The sequence below is a fragment of the Pleurodeles waltl genome, chromosome 5 (genome assembly GCF_031143425.1).
Source record: "Pleurodeles waltl isolate 20211129_DDA chromosome 5, aPleWal1.hap1.20221129, whole genome shotgun sequence".
In the NCBI taxonomy this organism is placed as follows: domain Eukaryota; kingdom Metazoa; phylum Chordata; class Amphibia; order Caudata; family Salamandridae; genus Pleurodeles; species Pleurodeles waltl.
In genome coordinates this window covers 1,042,219,776-1,042,234,749 of record NC_090444.1, presented here as the reverse complement: position 1 = coordinate 1,042,234,749, position 14,974 = coordinate 1,042,219,776, and the positions used below count along the sequence as shown (strand labels likewise).

Genomic DNA, 14,974 nt, shown 5'->3' with positions numbered 1-14,974 from the left:
TAACATTTTCACCAGATCCTTACCCTGCTGCATATTTGCAGTCAGCTCAGCAGAATCCCTTTTCCTTTTATCTCTCTTCTTTACCCCTCTGCCTAAGGCTCCCTAGGTCTGGACATTCTGAAGTAACTCCTTAAGGTGTGCCTTCATCTCTGCAGATCTCATGTGTTCAAAATCTTTGGTCTCAAAATCTGACCTGTAACTCCTTTTCAAATGTTTTATTTTCTCTATTTCTATGCTGTACTTATCTGCCAGGTCTGCTAGCTTTTGATGCACATTGCTCACTTCCCTCGTAGTCTTCGGGCACAGATATCTCAACTCTGCTTCTGTGTAGGACTCTAAACTGTTCCTTCAAGGAGCTCACTCGCTTCTATTCCTAGTCTCATATTGTTCAAGTTCTCCTCTCCCTTCGGAGCACTATGCAGGGTATTCAGCTTGTCTAACTATTCGGTCAGTGGCTGGGCAGTCAAACCCTGCAATGAAATGTTGCTAGCCTGTGCATGTGGTGCCCGTTGCACTACTGTATTTGGAGTCTGCGGCGTCAGTAATTTCAGGCTCTGACTAACGGTCGACCCTATGACAGTATCCGGAGGAACGCCGAATGGGCTAAGGTCTAACAAAGATCTAGATCTGTCAAAATCTGTCCCACCTGGTGTAGTGCTTTCCTCTTATCTAGTTTCTAAGCACTAACATAACACAACAGAAATGCACTTCTGAGGTCAAAGAAGACTTTTATTGTTGTTAATTCTTCCCCAACCACAATATTTATGAATGACGAATTAGTAGCTTTCAAGTCCGCGTTAATCAAACAAAATATATCAGTTTGCAATATACACAGCAGGTTATATTTATAAGATATTGAATGCAAAGCAAAACAAATACTTCACCGTGTGGGAACTATCTACAGCTTCATCTTTCTAAGGTCTGCAAGCTGATGACCCCTGTCAGCCGCGAGAAAGAGAGATTCATCTACCCACACGGGATTGCTGGCAGCCTGCGCCAAGCTCCAGCACGAGGTCCGGCAGATTCGAATCTGACCCTCTGCAGCCTGTTACATTTGTTACAAAGGTGTGCCCCCTCCTCTCAGACCTGGGAAACTGAGCAAGCCTTTTGGAGACTGGCCAGGTCTCCAAGACTACTCCTGTTCCCAAGCTCAAGCGAAGAAAAAACAACACCCATGTACTCTCTCTTATCATGTCTAGTCTACTGTGAGAAAAACATCTTGGTTCTCTGGTGCAAAAACACAGCTTGGAAAAATACAGCTTGGATTCTCAACTGCAATGTCTAACTCCACGTTAAAGGCAATGGGCAGCTAACCTAAATATCAAATGCAATGTCATGTTAAAGGCAATAGGCAGCTAACCTAAATATCAAATGCAATGTCTAGTGTCATGTCAAAGCCAATAAGCATCTAAGCTGAATACAAAATGCAATGTCTTATATCATGTCAAAGCCCATAGGCAGCTGAGCTGAATACAAAATGCAATGTATAATATCATGTCAAAGCCAATAGGCAGCTGAGCTGAATATAAAATGCAATGTATAATACCATGTCAAAGCCAATAGGTAGCGGAGCTGAATACAAAATGTAATATATGGTATCATGTCAAAGCCAATAGGCAGCGGAGCTGAATACAAAATGTAATATATGATATCATGTCAAAGCCAATAGGCCGAATATCTAATAGCATGTCAAAGTCAATAGGCAGCTAAACTGAATACATCATGTCAAAGCCAATAGGAATGCAATGTCAAAGCCAATAGGCGGCTAGACTGGATATAGCATGTCAAAGCCAATAGGCAGAATACAGAATGTAATGACTAATGCAATGTCAAAGCCCATAGGCGGCTCAACTGAATACAGAAAGTAATGGCTAATGCCATGTCAAAGCCAATAGGCAGAATACAGAATGTAATGACTAATGCAATGTCAAAGCCCATAGGCGGCTAAACTGAACAAAACATACCATGTGCTACTGGTGAACATTGAGCAACTAATATGCGCAGTGGTGAAACACAAAGTCATTGGTCAAAACAAAATTTAACAAATGGCAGTACATTCCGCCCTTTGACCAATGAATTTTTGTTTCACATATCTCCTGTTTCAAACAAAAAACATCAGCACAAACAAAAAAAACATTATGATCAAAGCAATCCCTGTAAAGCAATAGAAGTGAATTAACACATTGATTTCATAACCTTTCACATCAGATACATCTACATAGAGAAGACTGGGCAATTTTTATACTCTGAATGAGTCTCTAATTCAACAGTGTTAGCAATTTGATGTGGCATGAGTTCTGCTCATGTAAAGGTGCACGGTCCACCTGAAAGGTTTGCTGGAAGGTAAGCAAAAGTCAGAGTTCCATACGAGAAGGGAAAAAAAAAACACAGCTTAGTTCCAGTGGAAGAATGCAATCAAACAAGTTGAACTTGAACTGAAGGCGCAGTTTGCGCAAAATGGATCCATGGTGCTGGCACTTTACTCAGCCAGGTTCAGGTTGGGGATTCGGTCCCTTCCCCGACCCCACACGCACACACCGGAAGGGGGACCACACAGCACACTCAGGGACAGTGGCGAAACGTGGTAGGATCTGCAAAAGAAACAAGTATGACTTTTCTTGCAAATAACATTTTTGATTTAAACTGCACCCTTCCTCTTTCTTTCCCTGTTTTATAATCAGCAGGACGTTTTTGAGGCCCTTTGTTATATTTTCTGCAGGTTCTGGAGGATCACTTGGGGCTTCAGCCCACACATCAGCACTGAGGTTTTTATCTGCTGCACCACAGCTTCCCTTTTCTTGCACTGTCAGAAGGGCTGGGGCAGACTCCTTCTTTACTAAACCTCCATTCACTGCACTTTTGTCAAGTTGGGCCATTCTGTCTCCAATTTGTATGAATGAATCAGATTCTTTTCTAGGTATCAGCATAATTTCGATTTTTCCTTGGTAATTTGCAGCAATCACTTTCCCTAAAACCTGATCAATTTGCCATTTCTGTCCTGGTAACTTTCCTCTCCCCAACTGCTCTGTGACTGCTTGCATGACAGATTGCCTTTGTGCGTGCTGCACAGTTTTTATCAAATCTAGGGGAATGTGCATCTCTCTCATCTCTGCCCACCTGTAAGTGGCTTTTTCTCTCAGCTGTTCACATTTCTGGGGCACCCACTTAGCCATCCCCACTAAGGCAGAATTCTGGGTGTACACTTCTCTCTCTGAATTTTTCTCATTAACATCTGCAAGGTAATTGAACCAGTTAGGTGCTAAAACATTAGCAATGAACCAAAAATCAGCGTAAAAATGACACATCTCACGTAGCTCTTGCTTTAAAATCTGACACACATTATACAACGCTGTTCCTTCTACTGTGCCAGAAAACAACATTTCAGTCAATGAATCATTAGTAAAACAAACATGCTTTTTATCTTCAGTAGACACGAATTCAAATGGTGCACACAATTTCATTGATAACTCTTTTACCTGTGGTACTCTAGCCCTGTCTTGCAAGTACCAGATCCATTGTATGATTCTAGCTAGGGGCACTATTTTCTTTCCTTGTTCTTGATTTACATGTACATAAGTATTTCCTTCTTGCACTGCGCAGAAACCTAAAGTCTGCATTATTTCATTTGCCAAATCACAAGCGCGCAACTGCATATTATTTTTCACAGTGACCATATACAAAAGTGTTAGGATTTCTCTCAAATGAGGGCTATTCGTTTTCCAAAAATCAAACAAGCTAATGAAACTCGGTGTCTCTTTCGTTTTACTTGTGCATTTTGCAACGGTAACTCGTAAATCACATTCTGGTCTCTCTCCGTGTTATCAGTTAAGGAATGCATTTTGTCTGCCAAAAACCCTGGCTCACACGAAAACTCAGTGCAGCTCGGAGCTGTCTTAACCCCCTCATTACTGGAATGGGAAAAGAAAGATTCTTCATAAACAGCCTTTTTATAACTTTCAGTTGGGCTAATTTGCTCACGTAAATTCCTATTTTCATGTTCCAACTTCCTACATTTCTCCTGCATTTCTCTGTAAGCAGATAAAGGTATCCAGACCTTTCTGTCATCATTACTTCCAAAACACACGTTTTCTACACATGCATTTTCTTCTGTAATTCCCCAAACAGAAAACAATTCACAGTTTTTCTTAGCACCATCAGGCAGTTCATTAACACATGTATTCTCAGACATGGTCTGCCGTGCTACTGTGATTCTCCAAACAGAACAATTTCTGTAATTCTCCAAACAACAAAAACAATTACACTTTTAAAGTGCGCACTTAGAAATCTACCAACTCGTCAAACCCCTTCTTAATCACCTCTTAATGACCGGCCCCACTTCTGGTACCAATTGTAGTGCTTTCCTCTTATCTAGTTTCTAAGCACTAACATAACACAACAGAAATGCACTTCTGAGGTCAAAGAAGACTTTTATTGTTGTTAATTCTTCCCCAACCACAATATTTATGAATGACGAATTAGTAGCTTTCAAGTCCGCGTTAATCAAACAAAATATATCAGTTTGCAATATACACAGCAGGTTATATTTATAAGATATTGAATGCAAAGCAAAACAAATACTTCACCGTGTGGGAACTATCTACAGCTTCATCTTTCTAAGGTCTGCAAGCTGATGACCCCTGTCAGCCGCGAGAAAGAGAGATTCATCTACCCACACGGGATTGCTGGCAGCCTGCGCCAAGCTCCACCACGAGGTCCGGCAGATTCGAATCTGACCCTCTGCAGCCTGTTACATTCGTTACAAAGGTGTGCCCCCTCCTCTCAGACCTGGGAAACTGAGCAAGCCTTTTGGAGACTGGCCAGGTCTCCAAGACTACTCCTGTTCCCAAGCTCAAGCGAAGAAAAAACAACACCCATGTACTCTCTCTTATCACGTCTAGTCTACTGTGAGAAAAACATCTTGGTTCTCTGGTGCAAAAACACAGCTTGGAAAAATACAGCTTGGATTCTCAACTGCAATGTCTAACTCCACGTTAAAGGCAATGGGCAGCTAACCTAAATATCAAATGCAATGTCATGTTAAAGGCAATAGGCAGCTAACCTAAATATCAAATGCAATGTCTAGTGTCATGTCAAAGCCAATAAGCATCTAAGCTGAATACAAAATGCAATGTCTTATATCATGTCAAAGCCCATAGGCAGCTGAGCTGAATACAAAATGCAATGTATAATATCATGTCAAAGCCAATAGGCAGCTGAGCTGAATATAAAATGCAATGTATAATACCATGTCAAAGCCAATAGGTAGCGGAGCTGAATACAAAATGTAATATATGGTATCATGTCAAAGCCAATAGGCAGCGGAGCTGAATACAAAATGTAATATATGATATCATGTCAAAGCCAATAGGCAGAATATCTAATAGCATGTCAAAGTCAATAGGCAGCTAAACTGAATACATCATGTCAAAGCCAATAGGAATGCAATGTCAAAGCCAATAGGCGGCTAGACTGGATACAGCATGTCAAAGCCAATAGGCAGAATACAGAATGTAATGACTAATGCAATGTCAAAGCCCATAGGCGGCTCAACTGAATACAGAAAGTAATGGCTAATGCCATGTCAAAGCCAATAGGCAGAATACAGAATGTAATGACTAATGCAATGTCAAAGCCCATAGGCGGCTAAACTGAACAAAACATACCATGTGCTACTGGTGAACATTGAGCAACTAATATGCGCAGTGGTGAAACACAAAGTCATTGGTCAAAACAAAATTTTACAAATGGCAGTACACCTGGGGGGATTACTCGATATATTCTCATTAAGTCATCCCCTCATTGCATTCTGACTCAGGACTCCCTGTTCATCTGCACTGAGTTTCTCTTGTGCAAACAAGAGCACAATCAGACCAATGGTGACAGGTACAGATACAGCATCTGGGCTTGGTCTAACATTCAGGTTCTGTTGGAGTGTAATTCCTGCATTCTGGTTCATCAGTATATACATATCTGACTGTGTCCCTGTTATCAGAGTGTATTTCGGCATTGTTTGAGACTGCGCTTGAGGCAGTAAAAGTGGAGTTGGCTCTGTCTGAACCAAGGTCGGTCTCGGGAAACCGTGTCCTGTAGTCACTATTTGGTTTGTGGCTATTTCCACAATGGGCACATCAGGGTAAATTCTCTGGATATTTGGCTGTGGCACCTCATTTTGGACTACTGTAGTAATAGGTGCATTAAGACTGCTCTGCATTGTGCTCTGTGTCGGGTTAGGATTAACCTGCACCGGACTCATTGTCACATTAACCTGTGTGGGAGCTGAAGGATTTACACTAGTGCTCAGACCACTCTCTTGGGCTGTATATGGTGGAGGACGATTTCTCAATAACTGCAAAATAAAGTCATCATCGTCTGACTCTTCCTCCAATGTCAAAGATTTTCTAGCCTCCCCACTCTCGGAAGGGCATCCGTTAGTCTTTCTAGTAGCTTTCCTTTCTTCTCTCTCGTTGTCTTGTGTAATCGCAGGAAACAACTTAATCCCCTGTAAGGTCTTGGTTCTCCAAAACTTCTGATCACTGTCCCATCTAGCCTCCGCTAGTGTCTTTTCTACCTTTTTCATTCACCTCTCAAATTTCTGTTGCTGTCTGGCTACTAACTCCCAGATCGCTAATGCCTCAAACTGTGCTGGTCTTGGAGGGGGTTTAAGATCACACAGCACTCTCCTCAGATTCGCTTAACTCCTTAAATTAAATGTTCCGTTGATAGGAAACGCTAAACTCCCATCCTTCTCTGTCACTTTGCACCATTGCTTTAGCCAAAGACATGGCGGAGTGCCTTTTTCTTCAATTACAATGTAAGCTGGTGTACCTTCTGGTATTGCAATATCCCCTATACTCGTTGTGATGTACGTATCTCCCCTTAAAGCACTCTTTAAAGCTTTTATTTCTGTGACCTTTATTGTGGAAAATCACAATTTGATTCTCTAAGCATCCATTTTATAAGACACCTAAGCAATGCAACTTGACATTAAGCAGTGCAACTAGGCCAAGACCTTGCTAAGTTAAGGCCTACGATTAATAAAGCTAATACATAATAGATAACCTCTAATTAGACATATTACTACATTAATCAAACATAAGCTCATCATTTCATATTATTAAGCTCTTAATAAGTACACTTCGTGAACACTGGTGGCCACTCAGGAAGTCGCACCTTCAAATGCGTGCAGTATTTTTCCCTACGTTACTACATTTTCTACGCAAATTCAACACTCAGGATACATAAATAATCATTAGTAATATCATTAAAACTTCTGCGTTAACAATGACGCTGCTCAGAGCAGTGCTATGTTTTGCTGTAGCGCCCTGGCTGGGTGCTCCAATGCACACTGGGAGCCTGGGCTTGCTCTCTCCAACTTGGCAATACAATGCCGGGTTGAAGAGAGCCCTTGTGCGCATGTGTGTTTAGCAGGCCCGAGACAGCCGGCCAAACATACATACGCACTGAGGGGAGTGCTCTGTGCACTCCCCTCACTGCTCGTCAACCCCATGGCCCTGCCCCTTTGAAAATAAAACGATAATAAACATAGTTTATTATCAACTTATTTTTAAAGAATTTGCTGCTCCTGCTGCTGGGTGGGGTTCCGCCCCTGTATTCAAGTTTGGTGCCTTCCACTGTTCTTAATGCCTGGTATAAGTATGTGATCATCTTACAATTTTGTAAATCAAATAGCGTTTGCAGAATTACATGTGTGCCTGCTTTCCTGGTGTCAGGTTCCCAGGAAAGTCTAGCAGCAAACATCACACACCCAGTATGCCCACACCGTAAAAGCTGCCCTGCTGTTTGCCAAAGCTCTTCCCCCTGTCTGACAAAACCCTTAACAAGTTCAAATTATATGGGTCACTCATGAGTGTACAACTAACATTCACTGGCAATGGGGACCCCACCATAATGATACCAATTTGTAAACTGACTCAACAGCTTCCTTTTAATACGTTGTCCCTCAGTGTGGTGTGTAGCTATAGTTAGGAGGGAAACATCCTGTACCATGCATCATTTACAATGCATGCCTTTACCATGCAAGGTAAATATATATTTCATATATATATATATATATATATATATATATATATATATATATATATATATATACATACACATATACATATATTACCCAGTGGTGGTGCCCACTGGGTACTTATAGTTAGGTCAGCATTTCCATAGGGAATGCCTTTTTTGTTTTGCTAATAACTTTGCCACTGTTTGACATATCTTCACAAAACTTTCCAAAACTGTGCACTATTGTATCTACTTTGTGCATGGAAGATTTTGGAGTAATGCATCAAATGAGGGGCTGAGAAAAAAGGGAGGTCCCAAAATACAAAATACCCATGTATTTTCCATAGGAATTGCACCAAATTTGGCAGGCAGCTAGATCTTGGTCCAGAAGTTGTGCTTTTTGTGACTTGGTGTAAATCTGGTCAGTAGTTTCTGAGAAATTAAGTTGCAAAAATATGGTTGCGTTCCCAATTTTAACAAATAGAGACCCATATTCATACTTCAAATGCGCCGGACTTGCGTCATTTTTGTACGCAAATTTGGCACAAACTTAACACCATATTTATATTTTGAGGAGTTTGCACCATTTCTTGGATGCATGCACCTATCTTGCGTCAATGAGATGCAAGGCAGGTGTTCCCGTCTAAAAAATGGTGCTATCTCCTTAGCCCTATATTTATTCCCCCGTGCTAAAATGACACACGGGTGGGAGGAGGGGCTAAATAATGGTGCAAAGCTTGCTTTGCACCACTATTTAACGCCTGGGTCAGACCAGGCGTTAGGGGACCTGTGGACCATTTCCATGGTTAAACACCATGGAATGGGTCCACAGATGCCTTCCCTAAGACCCAGAAACACACCCACCCTCACCAGAAGGACACTGCAGGATGGGGAACCGCATCCCGGGTAAGTCTGGTAAGTAGTCTTTAAAGTTTTTTTTTGCCATCGGGGGCCCTAAATTGGGGCCCCTGCATGGCGCAGGGTGCAATGGTCATTGGGTTGGTGGGCACGATTCCTGTCTTTCGTAAACAGGAGTCATGTTTTTGGTGGTTGTGTGCCAGGAAATGGCACTAGTCTGGTTAGAGGCATTTTTCTTTGCCTCTAACCAGGCTAACGTTATTTTCTGACGCACATCCCCCTCCTTCCCTACTGCCACACCCATCCAGCTAGCATCTTCTTATAAGATGCTAGCCCAAGTTTAGCGCTGCCTTGTGCCTTTCATTATAAATGGAGCCCGGCTGCTGTTGTTAAATGACGCAAACCGGCGCTAAACGTTTTGCCTCAAAACTGTGTTAGTGCAATTTTGTGGCAAAAAGCATAAATATGGCCCAGAGTGTTCTGATTGGCAGGGCCAGGATTCTTAATTAAGGGGGAGGGGCGTGTGGCCCCATTCCCCGAGGCGTATTAGGCTCCAGACAGCCCACACCGGATGCCAAATTCAAATAAAGGGGAGCAGAGCAGTGCGTCCCATCCCCATGGCTGAATTCAACAAAAAAGGGGAAACAGTCCCTCACCTGAGCCATTATAGGCCCAGGCACCCAATACCCTGAGCCCAACAAAAAAGAGGAAGGGGGGTACACGGGTCCCCTCCCTGAGCCTTCACAGGCCTCGTGACCACATACTGTGACCACATACCCCAGGACCATGTGTTATTTAAAAAGGGGAGAGGGTGCACAGGATCCCCTTTACCGAGCCTGAAAAGGCCCTGCGGACCCCATCTTCCAGGGCCGGCCCAATTACTCTGTGGTCAGGAAAATGTGTGGTTTAGGGTTTAGGGATGGGTAAGAGTATAGGGTGGTATGAATAATTTTAGAGTTTAGAGCAGGGGCGGCTCCTCCATGAGGGCGGAGGAGCGTCACCCCTCCCCCCGCCAGCCGCAGCAGCTGCAAACCTTTTCAAGAAAACAATAAAGGCTGTGACGAGCACTCGAGGGGAGTGCACAGAGCACTTCTCTCAGAGCGCATGTGTGTTTGGCCAGCCGTCTCGGGCCGGCCAAACACACATGCGCAGTGGGCTCTCTTCACCCCAGCAACAAAGTTGCTGGGCTGGAGAGAGCCTGCACAGGCTCCCAGTCTACCTGGGAGCACCCTGGCTGGGCATTCCCAGCCAATCCTGACGCTGATTTGAGCTGCGTCAGAATTAGCGCAGGGCAGGCTGGGAGCCTGTGCCTGCAGATGAGCGGATGGAGAGGCGGTGCGGTGTTTTTTTATTATTATTTTGTATTTAATTATTACATTTTTATTCCTGACCCCACCCTCCTCCTCCCCTGTTCACCGCCCCTTCAGCTGGTCGCGAGACGCTACTGGTTGAGGGGTGGGTAGGGGTACAGGGTGTTCAGGGTAATTGTAGGGTTTATGGGTGGGTAGGGTTATAGGGTGGTAAGGGTAATTTTATGGCTTAGGGGTGGGTAAGGATATAGGGTGGGAAAGGTATTTTTAGGGTTATGGGGTGGGTAGGGATATATGGTGGTACGGGTATTTTTGGAGTTTGGGGTGTGTAATGGGCCGCCAGGATCTGGGCCGACCTGAAGGTACCCGGGGGTACTTATCAACATGCCGGCATAGAGGTCAAATCTCTATGTCCGGCCGGCTCTGAAAAGCAGGGGGCAGGCCACAACAGGAAGAAAAACACAGGCAAGAAAACCGAACGGGAGATGTGGAGTAGGAGGAAAACGGAGACGCACAGCAGGAGGAAAACGGAGACGCAGAGCAGGAGGAAAGCAGGGACGCACAAGGGGAGGAAAGTGGAGGCACAGAGGAGGAGGACAGAGACGCGACCAAGAGGAAACTGGAGTTGGGCAGCCGGGAACAACGAATTGGAACCCGCACCCAGAAGACTGAGGGGGAGACTACGCGAAGGAGCGGAACGTGGCCTCACCAGGTACGGGGCATGAACTGGGGAAGGGGAGGGAAGGTCACAAAAGGGGCACAAAAAGGGGAGCACTACTTTTCTTTATATTTACGAAAAGGCTCATGAAAAATCACTGAAACAAACCAAAACATAAATAAGGAAAGGCACTGGGTGAGAGGAAACACAGTATTTTAGACGACAGTAAGATAGAAAGAAAGCACATCAACAACAGGAATAGTGGAGAACCCTCTAGAAACCAACAGCGACACAGAGATAAGGGCACATGAAAGAAGATAGAAAGAGGGAAAGAAAGCCAGAGAGGAAAAAGCAAATACCTACCATATAGACCAATGTACCTTCTAAAACGGGCTTCTTGTTTTTCTCTCCCTCTGGATGATCTTCTGGATCCTTGAGGCGCCAACCTGCAACTGGAAAGAAAAGAACATAAAGAAACCGGAAAGAACGAGAAGAAGAATTCCCGACAGACTTACAAATCAGTAGAGAGAAAACTAAGAAAAAAAGAAGAGACTAAATAAAAAGTAAAATCCGTACACCCAAACTGCGTACTCACGTATCCATTTGTACTTACCTGTCACAGGGTGAGTAGGGGTATTGGGTGGCAAGGGTATTTTTAGAGTCATGGGGTTGGTAGGGGCATAGGGTGGTAAGTGTAATTTAAAGGCTTAAGAGAGTGTCAGTGTATTGGGCGGTTATGGTATTTTTAATGTTTCGAAGTAGGTAGGGGCATAGAATGGTAAAGGTATTCTTAGGGTTTAGAGATGAGTAAGGGTGTAGGGTGGTAAGGGTAATTTTACAGTTTAGGGGTGGATAGGAGTATAGGGTGGTAAGGGTAATTTGAGATTGATAGCTGGATAGGGATATAGGGTGGCAAGGCTATTTTTAGGGTTTGGAGAGGGTAGCAATACAGGGCGGTGAGAATATTTTGCAGGTTTAGGGGTGGGTCGGTGTATTTTTAGGGTTTAGAAGTGTGTAGGGATATAGAGCAGCAGGGGTATTTTGGGATTTAGGGTTGGTTAGGGGTATAGGGTGGTAATGGTATTTTTAGAGTTTAGGGGTGGGTCAGTGTATTGGGTGGGAAGTGTATTTTTAGGGTTTGGTGTAGGTAGGGATTTAGGGTCATTAGGACATTTTAGAGTTTAGGGATATGTAAGGGTATAGGTTGGTAAGGGTAATTTCAGGGTTTATGATTGGGTAGGAAAATTGGGTAATAAGAATAATTTTAAAGTTGAGGGGTAGGTAGAGGCATAATGTGGTAAGGATATTTTTGTGTTTAAGGGTATGTAGGGATATACGATGGTAAGTGTAGTTTTAGGGTTTAGGTTTGGGTAGGGGTATAGGGTGGTAATTTTAGGGTTTAGGGGTAGAGGGGGTAAGGGCAATTTTAAGTTTATGGGTCGGTAGGGGTATCAGTGGTAAGGGTCATTTTAGTGATGAGGGGTAGGTAAGGGTATAGGGTGGTAAAGGTATTTTTAGAGTTTGGAGTGGATAAGGGTATAGGGTGGTAAGGGTACTTTTAGGGTTTAAAGGTGAGATGGGGTATTAGATGTAAGGGTATTTTTTAAGTTACAATCATTGTAATGAAACTCAACAGTTGGCGAATACAAACGCCAATAAAACAGTTTATTACACACAGCACACAACATGTCATTTATGTGCTTGAATGTCCATGACCAATGCACTATGTGGGGAGTACTGCATGTGCTTTAAAAAAACGGGTGTTAGAACACATGCGCACCATTGAGCATAGAGATCACACATACCCAGTAGCAAGGCATTTTAAAGAGTTTCATTACAATGATTGTTCAAAATTGTCTTTTAATGGCATCGAACAAATGAGTATAAATCCCAGAGGTGGAAATCAAGTTGCCTAACTAAGAAAAAGGAATGGTGAACTTATTTTAGATCTCCAGACTCTTACACCTAGTGGACTTAACCAGGTGAAGAGCTGAGTGTACATTTATGAAGGGATCGAGGGAAAACAGTAATACAGGTGCTTGATCTGCTAATCGAAAAAACAACAGTGGAGGGGCAGGAAAATGGGATATTCGGAGTCTAACTCCTGGTCCCGTGTGTAAAGTTCCCACTAGACAGTCATTCAGATAAAGATCACACACGGTTCCATATAGAAAAATGGGTTTCTTTCAGATAGAACGCTTGGTCCGTAGATGAGAATCAGAGCTGTTCGAAGCAAGAGCCCTCACTCACCATCCGGTGACATGCTTCATCATAGGGCCAGCTCCTCGTCAGGCCTGCGCTGCAATGCCAGACGGGCCCCACAAGGGGGCTCTTTGCCGGAGATCTTTTGTGAATCAAGTATAGCCGGTCAAAAACAGGTAAATGAAGGATTGGTAAATAAAGAGATTAAAAATGCCTAGAGGTAACTGCTAATAATTTTAATACTCGTGCTTATACCTCTGACAAGATTAAAAACCAGAATAGGGGGATAATGACCACAAACCCCATAAAAATACGCATCGGTATAGTACAAATAATGTCTCTTAGAGAACAATGGCATATAAGAGACGGAGCACACAGAGTCCCCTGTGTTACTCTATGTAATGGGTCAACATGTTTCTCGCTAGTGTCTGGAAAATTAACTTATGCGATTCATCAGGACCTAGTAACATACCTAATCCTATGGATGGTGGGAATTTCCACAGATATAAATCAAAACCCTCCAAAAATTAATGGTAGGGCCACATCGGGGGAGTCCAGGCTAAAAAATCAACTCTGATTTGGGGTCCAGACGGTCACTGCTGATAAACCTACGCCAAGACGATCACCCGGCAGTGACCGTCTGGACCCCAAATCAGAGTTGATTTTTTAGCCTGGACTCCCCCGATGTGGCCCTACCATTAATTTAATTAAGTTAAAATCGCTCACCCTCAATCCTACTACCCTTCCATATCACAAACAAATCATCATTATGGTGGTCATTCTGACCTCGGCGGTAAAAGGCGCTTACCGCTGGTCAGAAGACCACCATAACACTGCGGCGGTAAACCGCCACGGTCATTCTGACCCGCAACTGGCAAACCGCCAAAAACCCGACATCAACAAAAGTCCGCCACAGCAACGGCCAGCGAAAAACTGGCAATGACCAAACCTCCACCGTCACGCCAACAGAAATACGCCCATGCCATTCCGACCCACAAATCCCCACAGCGGTCTTTCAACCGCGGTATTCCATTGGCGGTACACACCGCCGCGGTCAAAATACACACACCTTTACAAAATACTACCACATTGGACAATTCAAAATACACACACCTGAGACACATACACACACCACTCCCACACACCCAATTAAATATAAAACACACACCCACATCACGCACAAACCCTTACGACCACAATTGCGACTGAAGGACAGAGAGAGACAGCACAGCATAGAGTAGACCATCACACAGAGGCAAATCACAACATCACCCACACATTTTCCACGCACAAAACACCATACACCACCATGGCCTCCCAACGTAGGAGGGGTGGCTCCCGTCAATTGACCCCCCTGATGTCCCGGATCCTGGCGGTGGCCTACCCCGATTTGGATGGGCGCGTGAGGACATCACAGCAGACACAAGGGGGTGAGTACCAGCACATTCTGCTATGTTAGCGCACAGTGGAGGTGTCTGGGTGGGGGAGGAGGGCTGTGGGTATCTCTAGGCCAGGGCGACTTCTGTAGGCTGGTCCCCTCCGTAAGGCATGGCCCTGTGCCCCTGCCCCCCACCTCTGTAGGGTGCTAAGTACAGCTATCCATGGCCCTGGGTCACCTATGTGTGCAGTTGTCGTCCATAGGCTTGTAGGCCTAAGTCACAATAATAGAGTAGTGTACACCGAGTGCGCGGCGTAGTGCAGGGGGCTTCTGTGTCTGTCCTCTCCGCCAACGGTGTCGCCAATGCATGCACTCAACATGTCATTTTTTCTCCCCCCCCCCCTTTTTTGTGGTCTTCCTGTTCATGTGTGTATTAGCATCATCAGGCGGAGGAGAAGTGGCATCGGAGCACGAGGGAGCTGCATCTCACATGGCCCCGGAGGGCCAGGCAACCGACTCCGAGTTCACCAGTGAGACGGAGGGCGAGGGGAG

General features: G+C 44.3%; 1 long non-coding RNA gene across 1 annotated transcript in view; it reads right to left on the bottom strand.

Annotated features, from left to right (window-relative positions):
* Positions 1-712: 712 nt before the first annotated feature.
* The window catches only part of LOC138296273 (uncharacterized), a 137,576-nt gene continuing 123,314 nt past the window's right edge, over positions 713-14,974 (bottom strand). The window contains exons 3-4 of the long non-coding RNA XR_011203802.1: positions 11,206-11,294; positions 713-2,591 (exon numbers count right to left, since the gene is read on the bottom strand). This is a non-coding gene — a long non-coding RNA (uncharacterized lncRNA). The remainder of the gene's footprint in view (positions 2,592-11,205; positions 11,295-14,974) is intronic.